The sequence below is a fragment of the Tupaia chinensis genome, unplaced genomic scaffold (assembly GCF_000334495.1).
Source record: "Tupaia chinensis unplaced genomic scaffold, TupChi_1.0 Scaffold000175_1, whole genome shotgun sequence".
Taxonomy (NCBI): Eukaryota; Metazoa; Chordata; class Mammalia; order Scandentia; family Tupaiidae; genus Tupaia; species Tupaia belangeri.
In genome coordinates, this window is record NW_006159650.1 from 2,656,210 (window position 1) to 2,666,787 (window position 10,578).

Here is a 10,578-nt window from a genome sequence, read left to right on the forward strand (position 1 = left end):
CAAAAATCTCTCCTAAAAAAAGTTCTTAATTTTGATATAGTAAATTCTATCTATGTTTCTTTTATTGTTTGTAGTTTTTATGTCTTGTTTTTAAAAATCCTTTTGTATATCAAGGTCATGAAGATATTTTTCTATAGTATATTGGAAAATCTATATATATCTACATTTTACATTTAAGTCCTAACTACATGTGTATAATTTATTTTAATGTGTAATATTATATAATTATCTAATAATTTTTCCTAACACAGATTCCAATTGTTTATTTGAAAGTTTATTATGCATCCATTTATTAGAAAGTGTGTTTCTTCTGTACTGATGTTAGTACCATTCCTGATTATATCAGTTCTCCATCTATGTTAGGTATGTTTATAGACTCTATTTTCTATTCCACTAGTTCTTTTCTTTTGGTGTGAACCACACTGTTTGCTATTCTTAATTACTATAACTTTACAATAAGATACCTAGAAGGACAAAAATCACAGAACACAAGCTGTGTTTTCTTTAAGAATATCCTAGTTAATCTGTCTTCTGTATAAGAATCAACTTGTAGGGACCAGCAGCTGGCATAATGTTTATGTCGCTGGACTCCCACATAGTCGACCGCAGTTCAAGTCCTGGACCAAGAGGCTTAAAACTCACTCTGGGCACGTGTGTGTGTGTGTGTGCCCAAAATCCCAAGAGGAGAATGAAGGAGAAGAGACTGTGGTGTGGCCATCCCCCAGGGTGTGATTTCTCATTTTCTGTGTCTCTGGTGAATGTATGCACCCTATAGCAAAACTCTCTCTTAAAAAAAAAAAAATCAACTTGTAAAACTTAAAAAAAAATATGAGATTTTGACAGAAATTGCAGTAAATTTCTAAATTATGTCGTAAATAATAAACATCTGTATAATACTGAATCATCAAATCTGTGAACATGATTGATCTTTTTGTTTATTTAGATCATCTTACTGTTGCTTAAGCATTATTATTGGGAGAATGTTACTTCTTTTTTTTTTTTAATTTTACATTCAACTACTGTGTACCATTACAGTATACCAAATAAATTTTTTCATCATGAATACATTGTATATTGGTTCTGTCAAAGATATTACCATACAAATTATCATCAAGAGATAATTCTCCATTTTTGTGTCCCTTAAATGTTTTGCTTTTTTCTTTTTCCCTTTAATTCCCTCCCCCATTACCCACCCTTCTTCTGCATTGTCTCTCTCTATTATCACCATTGCTCTCCTTTTTTTTTCTGGAGAGGATTTTGCTATAGGGTGCATGCATTTGCCAGAGAGGCAGAGAGAGAGAGAGACAGAGCGAGAAATCACCCCCTGGGGGGGGTGGCCATGCAGCAATCTCCTCTCCTCCATTCTCGGGATCTTGGGCAAGCTCTCACATGCACCCAACATGAGTTTAAGCCGCCAGGTCTGGGACTCAAACTGCAGTTGACTACGTGAGAGTCCAGCAACACAGCCATTATGCCAATAGCTGGTCAAGTGCTTTTATACTTTCCAGTCTCTCTTTTTTTTTTTAGAGAGAGATTTTTGCTATCGGGCAAGTATGCTCACCAAAGAGACAGAGAAAGACAGAAAGTGAGAAATTACCCCCTAATGACCATGCCACAATCCCCTCTCATCCATTTTGCTCTCAGGATTTTGGGCACGCATGCACAGGCACCCAGCATAGTTTAAGCCATTGGGCCTGGGACTCGAACTGTGGCCGACTATATGAGAGTCCAGCGGCATAGCCATTAGGCCAACTGCTGGTCCTATACCTTCTGATCTTCAGTTTCTGCCATAGTGTGCTGACATTCAGCATATATTGAATGGGACATACAATGCCTCTCTTTCATAGTCTGGCTAGCTTCGTTTAGCCATAAACCTTTTTATATTCTCCACAATATTTTGGGGTAGTTTCAATATTTGATCAATCTCACCAATAAAGCTGTCTCTATTATGGAGCTTTCCTTGTGAGAGGAGTTTTGACTACTAATTCTATTTCTTTAATGGTTGTAAAATTATTAAAGTTTTCTATTTCTTCTTGTGTTAATTTGGTCTGGTATGCCTTATCGTAAAATTTTAGCTTAAATGAATAGACATAAATCACAATACCCTCTAACCTTTTAAGCCACTAGCAACCATAGTTTTGTTCCCTTTCTCTTTTTTTAACCCCCCCCAAGATCTGTTAATTTCATTAATCTTTTAAAAGATCTTTAATTTTTTGTTAATTCTCTATATTTAAGTTTGTTCTTTAATTAATTTCTTCCTTCATGTTTATAATGTCTTCTTTATTTCTTTTTTATTTATTCTTTTTCATTCTCAGTTTTATTTTGCTAGTCTTTTGCTAACTTAAAAAAATTAATTAAATTATTTTTACATTTATTCATTGAACATCATCACAGCATACAATATGTGATTTCTCATCCAGAATACACTGTATAGTGACTTAATCATGCATGTAATCATCAACAAATAATTTTCCGTTTCTTATAAATATACCTCCCATTTCTCACCTTCTGTCATTTTCCACCCTCCTCCCACACTGTTTATGGTATCTTCAGTTGCTTTCCATTCCTTTTTCTTTTCCCCACATTTTATTGATTCACAAAATATCTTAATTAATCTACTTTTAATAGCAAGTTCAACTGATATATAATTGGACGTTTACTCACTAATTTCATTCCCTTTCCTCTTCCAATATAAACATTTCTTATGATATTCTATTGCTTCTTTATCTACATAATATAATTTTTAAAAAAATAACCAGAGAGCAAATATACTTCCTGAAGAAAGATAGAGAGACTACCATTTCTACGACATATTATACTAGAGTTCTTATGCAATGCGATACTGGCAGAAAAAGGACCATGGGGCGTGATCATGCTGCAGTTTCTCCTTCCTTCATTTCTCCATCCTGTCAGGATGAGCATGTATGCACATGCATTCAGACTGTTTTTCAGGCTTCTAGAGTTGGTATTCAAACCACAGTTGGCTATGTAAGACTTGATTTCTTTAACCACTAGACCATGGGCCAGCTTCCACAATTTTCATACATATTTTTAGTCTGTTAAATTATAAAAGTTTTTAACTTCCATCACAATTTCCTTTTTCAGCTGCCAGCATGTTTCTTAGGTAAATGTTTCTCCTTAACTTTTCATTTACATCCAACATAATTGCTTTAGATCTGAAAAGATATTAGGTGACTTTAAGCTTTTAAATATATTGGGGAGTTTTATATAAATCTATTTATTTTCATTTTTTAAGAGAGGTTTTTGCTATAGGGTGTGTGTGCTTGCTGGAGAGACAGAGAGAGACAGAGAGACAGAAAGTGATAAATCACCCCCCATGGAGGAAGATCATGCCACAATCCCTTCTCCTCCATTCTCCTCTCAGAATTTTGGGCATGCATGCACATGCACCTGGTGTGAGTTTTTTAAGCTGTCAGGTCCAGGACTCAATGATGGTTGACTATGTCAGAGTCCAGCGATGTAACTATTATGCCATCTTCTGGTCCCTATTTATTTAAATTTTTAATAAATGGTCCATGTGTGTAAGAATACATATTCTTCAGTTATTGGGACCCAAGCTCTAAGTCCCTTTTAGTTTGTTAATCTTCTTATATATTTTGTACTTGTTTTTATCAATAATTGAAGGAGGAATATTAATAAGTACAAATTCAGTGCATGAAATTATGTTCTTTTTGTTATAAAATAAAAATAAAATGGACTCCACCAAGAGTTTTGTGAGAACATTGAATCTCTTAATTTTGTCATCACTGTGGGTGCCTCATCTTGGAATCAAGAGTCTTCTGGTCTTCAATGCACATACATTCCCCTACTTGCTTCAGTCTCCAGCAAAGGCTTAAGTATCTTTAGTAGCATTCGAATTCCCAAGGTCAGGGCCTCCATACCCAAGGGGCATCATTCAGCCACATCCCTAAATTCCTATCAATTCCCAGAGTATGCACATTCATGATGGTCTAGATCCCCATCACTTATGAAGCTCATAGACTAAGCTTCCATTCTTGGGGTAACTTCTAAGCTCTTTCCTGTTTTACTATCTTTATCGTTTCCTATTACATTTAGTTCTCAATAGTTTCCCCTCGAGAATCTTTAGAATCCTAATTCAAAATTCAAGTTAATCCATCCTGGACTTGGAAGTGAAGAAATGACGTGCTGAAACTTAACAGCAGGTAACAGTATAGAAGAATAAGCATGCTTTACTGCACATAAGGCTCAGCACCTGTGTAAATGCACAAACTAGCTGCCTGTTTCATGATGTTTCTATATCAAGTTACTGTACTATTACTGAGGAAGAAGCATTGTGGTTGAACTTGTACATGGCTAACAACAAAAGCCTGTACTCAAGTTTGGTTTTGTTTCTTACTACCTACAGGCTCCAGGAAGTGGATTACTTCAGGGAGATATCTCATTCCCTGACTCCGGAATATATTACAATGCTCTAATAATGAAAACAGCATGATACTGGCACAAAACAGACATATAGACCAGTGGACCAGACTAGGGACCTCAGAAATAAACTCCAAAACATATAGCCAACCGATTTCCAACAAAGAACACCAGATAATCCAATGGGAGAAATAAAATCTCTTTAGCAAATGGTGCTAGAAAAACTGGTTATCTGCCTACAGAAAGATAAAACTGGACCTCTATCTCTCATCATTAACAAAAATCAACTCCAAATGGATCAGAGATCTAAACTAAGATATCAAACTAGAAAACTATTGGTAGATAACACAAAGTTCTTAGAGACATTAGAATAAGCTAAGACTTCTTAAATAAGGCCCTCCAAACACAGGCAATAATCCCCAAAATAGACAAGTGAGAAAAAGCTTCTGCGCAGAAATACACACACACACACACATACACACATACACAATAATTAGAGTGAAGAGACAACCCTCAGAATGGGAAAATATGTTGCAAACTCTCCCTCAGATAAAGGACTGATAACCAAAATATACAGGGAACACAAGCAGTTTACCCACAAACAAATAAACAACCCAATGAAAAGATAGGCAAATGAGCTGAACAGATAAATATCCAAGAAGACATATGAATAGCCAAAAAAGCATACAAAAAAGTGTTCAACATTCCTTATCATAAGGAAGATGCTTATGAAAACCACAATGAGATACCACCTAACTCCAGTCAGAATGGCTAAGATAAAAAAAAAGAAAAAAAAAAAGATAAGTGGTGGCATGGCTGTGGTGAAAAGAGAACTCTCTAAACACTGTTGGTAGGAATGTAAATTAATACAACCACTGTGGAAAACAATATGAGATTCCTTACAGACCTACAAATAGAGAATGATTGTATAATCCAGCAATTCCATTTCTGGGTATTACCCAAAGGATAGAAGTACACTTAGAAAAACACTTGCACATCTATGTTTATTGCAGCATGATTCACAATTGCTAAGACATGGAACCAACCCAAATGTACACAAACAGATGAATGGATTAAAAAAGCATGGCACATATACACTATGGAATACTACTAAGTCATAAAAAACAAGACCCGGGCATTTGATAGAAAGTGGGTAAATATAGAAGATTTAATGCTAAGTGAAAAAGCCAGACTATGAAAAGCTGTATGTGCACACTCAGTATATTCCAAACGTCTGCACTCAATGGCAGAAACTAAAAAATTAGAAGGTATAAAAACATGGAGAGCAACTATAGATACTAGAGGCAGGGGGGGAGGAGGGTGGGAAATGGGGAAGGATGAAAAGGAGGGCATCAAGGGGAAGAAGAAAGAAGCAAAAAGATTTAAGGGATACAAAAATGGAAAATTGTCTGCTGATGATAAAGAGTATTTTAATAACTTTGGACTAATATACAGTATGTTCATGTTGGGAAAAGACATTTTGTACATTGCAATGATATACAGTAATTAAATGTAAATAACAAGAATAATAAAAGCAAAAGAATAAAAAAGAAGTGGTTTACCCTCTTGGAGTCTCTATTTCTCATCTTCAAATGGGGACATAACTTCTATAAGACTGAAGTCTGAAGTCAGAGTCTGTGTTCCATTTACTCTTGCCTCCCTTGTGCTTAATTCTATGCCTACTACTGTATTACAGTGTAGATCAGATCTCTGGTTAAATGAATGAGTAAAGAAGTTCTTGTCTTCAAATGTATTATAATCAACTAAGATAATATACAGCTGAATTCCTCCTGACCTGGTAAACACATGACAAGTGTGTCATTAATGTAACTGTCACTTTACTATCATATTTCACAGCAATGTAAAATATATTCAAATATATTTTCACTTACCCTGTCCTCAAATCTTCAGGTCAATTCCCAATATTTTCATATTATCCAGTGGTCGCTCGATGTAGCCTCTTCCCAGGGAAGAGGTAGGAGCCACATGAAAAAGCCTTAGAAATATTTTCCAAAACTTCCTTTTATTTGAATGCTTATATTTTAAAACATGTGCATTGATTTTTCACTCCATAATACCCCAATCCTTTATTAGGCCATAGATTCTGGAAGATCAGACCCAGAATTGCTCTGCTTCCTTAACTTGTTTGTCACATGCAGCAACATGCCCCCAAACCTACACCTCAGTATTGTGCGGTGAAGTACAAAAATGAACATTTTATTTAACCGTATACTACTTTGTAAATCAAAGACTGTCTGGCTCCTTTTGTTTCATTTTTCCCTTTACTTTTATGTCTCTTCCTTGGAGGTTAATTATTTTCTAAGCCCATGCCCATGCCTTTGCTCAAGAAAAGAAAATCTCTGCCTTGAGTATGGTCTGTCCGTTAAAATCCTTCCCCTTCAGAAATACCATCTCTTCAAGGAAACCTTCCTGGTCAGTCCACCTATAATAACCTCTCCCTCATCCTTACCCCTCCTTCTCACACTCACATGCAGATTATACACTGTCTTGCCTCACTAGGAATTTTCATGTACGACCTACTCTTTTCAAGGGCAAGAACTCCATAACACTTTTCTGTACCTCTCATAGTACGATGACATCAAAAACACCTAATAAATGATTGTTGAATAAATGAAAGCAGAAATTCTGGATTACCACGATTTATCTTGAATTCTAATGATTACAGTAGCATTCTTTAAAAACAAACAAACAAGCAAACAAAACACTCCTATAGAGTCTACCACAGTGAGATGAAAAGTAAGAATTTGTTCAAACAACTGGACAGAAGGGAGAAAACATTCTGGTATGTTCAAGCTGTAAACAGTCAAAGCACATCAATAGGGGCTTCCCAAAACAGCTATTGGATAATTCAATTTCCAAGAATATTTGACTTCAAAGCACAGCATTCAGTCAGCTGAAGCTGAGTATCCAGTATCTAGTATTCAGTTTGGTGTGCTTTTTCATCACCCACTTACTTGTCTCTCTCCATAAGAAAGACAGGGGTTTTCTGCAGGCATCTCTGTTGCAGATTTGTTGTCAGGGTCCAGGTAATGTGCATAATTTGTTCTCTTGCTGAAAACATCCCACTTCCCTATCCCCCTACACAGTGGACAACACACACACTACCTTACTACCTTACAATTCAGTATCCTTCCACATATTGTACCCAACTATGTAGTTTCTTCCTGTCTTACTTGACTTGTTACCATATATATCATCATTTGCTTGCCTACCCTATGAACCTTATTGTTAAGTCAGGCCTTTCTCTGACACATAGAACAGTATAGTGGCTAGTCTAGGAGGGTTTGGTATCATGACCTGACTCAAATTTTGTCCCTGCCACTTAACAATCATGTTGATTTGGATAAAATGATCTTAACAATGCTAGACCTTGTGTTATAGATCTCTTGGTGTCTTTGTCTAAACTGGACTAGGGTACTTAGCATAAGCATGCACCTGACAACGCTGGTTTAAAGTCCAGTGATTATTGCATAATCCTACTTCAAATGCCCTGTGCCACATGAACTTGAATGAACAGAGGTACAGAGCTGCCCAAGCATGTGATGACAGCAGATGTTTCTTATAGAGCTGTCAGATTGGCTGATCTGAGACTGGGTCTACAGTTGGTGGGAATGATTCTTTGCTATCCAGGCATGTTTCCAAAGGGAAGACCTTCACTCTAGTTACTCTTGTGCTCTTCTCAACCTTTTTGCTCTCTCCCATAGGAAAAGATGAAGGCTAATGCTATAAATTCTTTCTGGTCTCTTTCTCCTGGGCATTGTTTCCTTCCTTGCCTGAGCAGTTACTTCAACAAAATGGTTATATGTAGGAGTACTCACTGCTTCAGTCTTAAATCATGTTCTCCTTTGGCTACTAGTGCAGGGATATTTTCTTCTACTTCACTCCTGAGTTGATTTTGAACATAGAAACAGAAGACAGCTATTTGTTTACTCTGCTCAGCCAAGATCCAGCTACTCTGAGAGGGCCTTTACCTCTGTCTCTAAGAAGCAAAGCAGATGGAGACATAAGGCCACAGGGCCTCTGGATGGAGGGGGTTCTTCACCACCACAGGTCACAACTCCTGCCAGCTCCTGTAGGCCGTGACCCAGTAGAGACCAGTCAGAGAAAAGCACTTTGAGCATGAAGTCTGTGTTCTACATGGACGAGGCCCCAAGTCTGCCCAGTGAGGCCATCAAGCAGCACCTCAGCCCTACAGCTGAAGGTGGGGCAGGGAAATGGGAGGCTCTGCTTTGCTTCCTGTTTGATAACTACCAAAACCCAGGATTCTGCCCAGCATACTAGATACGGGGAGGCATTCCACTTAATATCTCATGAAGGCTATCCAAGTCATGGTTTGGGACGTTATAAGATTTTTCTATAATGTTGAATGGTTTATAATGTGGTTTAACCTTGCAAAACCTCAATTTTGAGTCTATAAAATAGGGGTAAATATATCTCAGAATGTTATGGCACATGTTAAATTATTTCTTGGGAATATGTTTTAAGACCCACAGCAAATGCCTGAAACTGCAGATAGTACAGAACCTCGTACATGACATTTTTTTCTTATACATACATACTGATAAAAATGTTTAATTTTTAAACTAGAAACACACAGTAAAACAACTAATGATAAAATTATCATTGCAAATCAAATTTTTAAAAAAGCTATGTGAATGTAGTCTCCCTTTCAAAATATCTTACTGTACTATATGCATCTAATTTTGACTTATTTATTTGCTTTTGGCTTGATTTGATGTTGTGTTTTTTGTTTGTTTGTTTCTTTCTTTCTTTTTTTAATTGACAGAGGTCACATGAGTTCACCAGAGATAGGAAATCAGAGAGAAAGACAGGGAAGGAGAAAACACTCCCCAATAGGGCATGGTCATCCCTCAATCCCTTCACTTCTATTTCTCCACTCTGTCTGTACTCAGATAGTTTTGGATCATGGTTGACTGTGGGTAACTAAAACTGTGGAAAGTAAAACTGTAGATAAGTAAAAGCTACTTTAAGTTGTTTGACACTAAGCTATTATTATCATAAAAAAGTAGTTGTTAGTATATTATTTAAAGGAGAAAATAATATCCCATTGGAAGGCTCATCTGCAGACCTGAAACTTGCAGAGTAGAACTTCCTTAGAACTGGAATGCCAGCCCTCCCCATTTTATGGCAGCCTGCTCCCTATTCTGATGAGGCAGCTTTGAAACCATGGCCCTGTGCTACAGAAAAAAGAAAACACTTAGCCTTTTCTTTTCCCTTCACCCTTATCAGAAAAAGGGAGGCAAAGTTACCTATTTAACCTCCTCCAACTTTCCAAACAAGTTGCAGTTTTGTTTTTGCTAAGAAAAAGAAACAGAAATTTTGAAAGGAAAACTAAGATAAAAGGTTGTCAATTTAAAATATCTTGGCTTCCTAGTCAAGAGATTTTACAAAATGGTTCATAACTTCTAGCACAAATTCTTTCTTAACACATTTAACCTATACTCCCACCCCTTCCTTAACCTCTACCTCATGAGCTTGAATGAAAAACTAGTTTTAGCTTCCAGCCTGCTATGCCTACGCAGAAGTGGAAACAATTAGTCTGGGGTTGGGCTGAGGGTCCCTGAGGCAGGCTGACACTCTTTTAGCTGAGCCATGTCTAATCCTGAGCAGGCTGTGACCAACAACCCCCAGGATATCTGCCACTATGCAAGTGTGCTGCAGGGGGCAGTCTTCCTCCTGAGAAAACGTGAAGGAGCGGTCAGCAGTCCCAAGAGCTGGCTGCTGCTTGCTATTTACCTGGACCCTGCAGCACAGAGCAGACATGATGTGTTTTCATCTCCAAGCAGATTGGGCTCAAGTCAGTCTGGAGACACAGAGCCAAATCATGAGTGATTGGGTGGGTGGGGGGGTGCATTCTAGTCCCTCTGTAATGTGTAAACCCCTAATGTGTTCCTGCCCTTTTGGACTAACTGGTACTGAGAGTGAGGCTACTAAGCCAGCATTCATTTGAGATCCACTTCCCTGACCTATATAGGTATTTGTATATATGATATTTAATCATTTTGCAAAGTCTAAGTTGCCTAAAACTAAAATGTAAATGGCCAAAAAAAAAAAAAAAAAAAAAAAAAAAAAAAATCTAAATAGCCCTATGGTCTGTGTACTGCAAAACACCTGGCAAATAGTCACATAGTACTT

General features: G+C 37.1%; 1 pseudogene; it reads right to left on the reverse strand.

Annotated features, from left to right (window-relative positions):
• The window catches only part of LOC102478710 (heat shock cognate 71 kDa protein pseudogene), a 7,105-nt pseudogene extending 3,205 nt beyond the window's left edge, over nucleotides 1-3,900 (reverse strand).
• Between the last annotated feature and the right edge of the window lie 6,678 nt (nucleotides 3,901-10,578).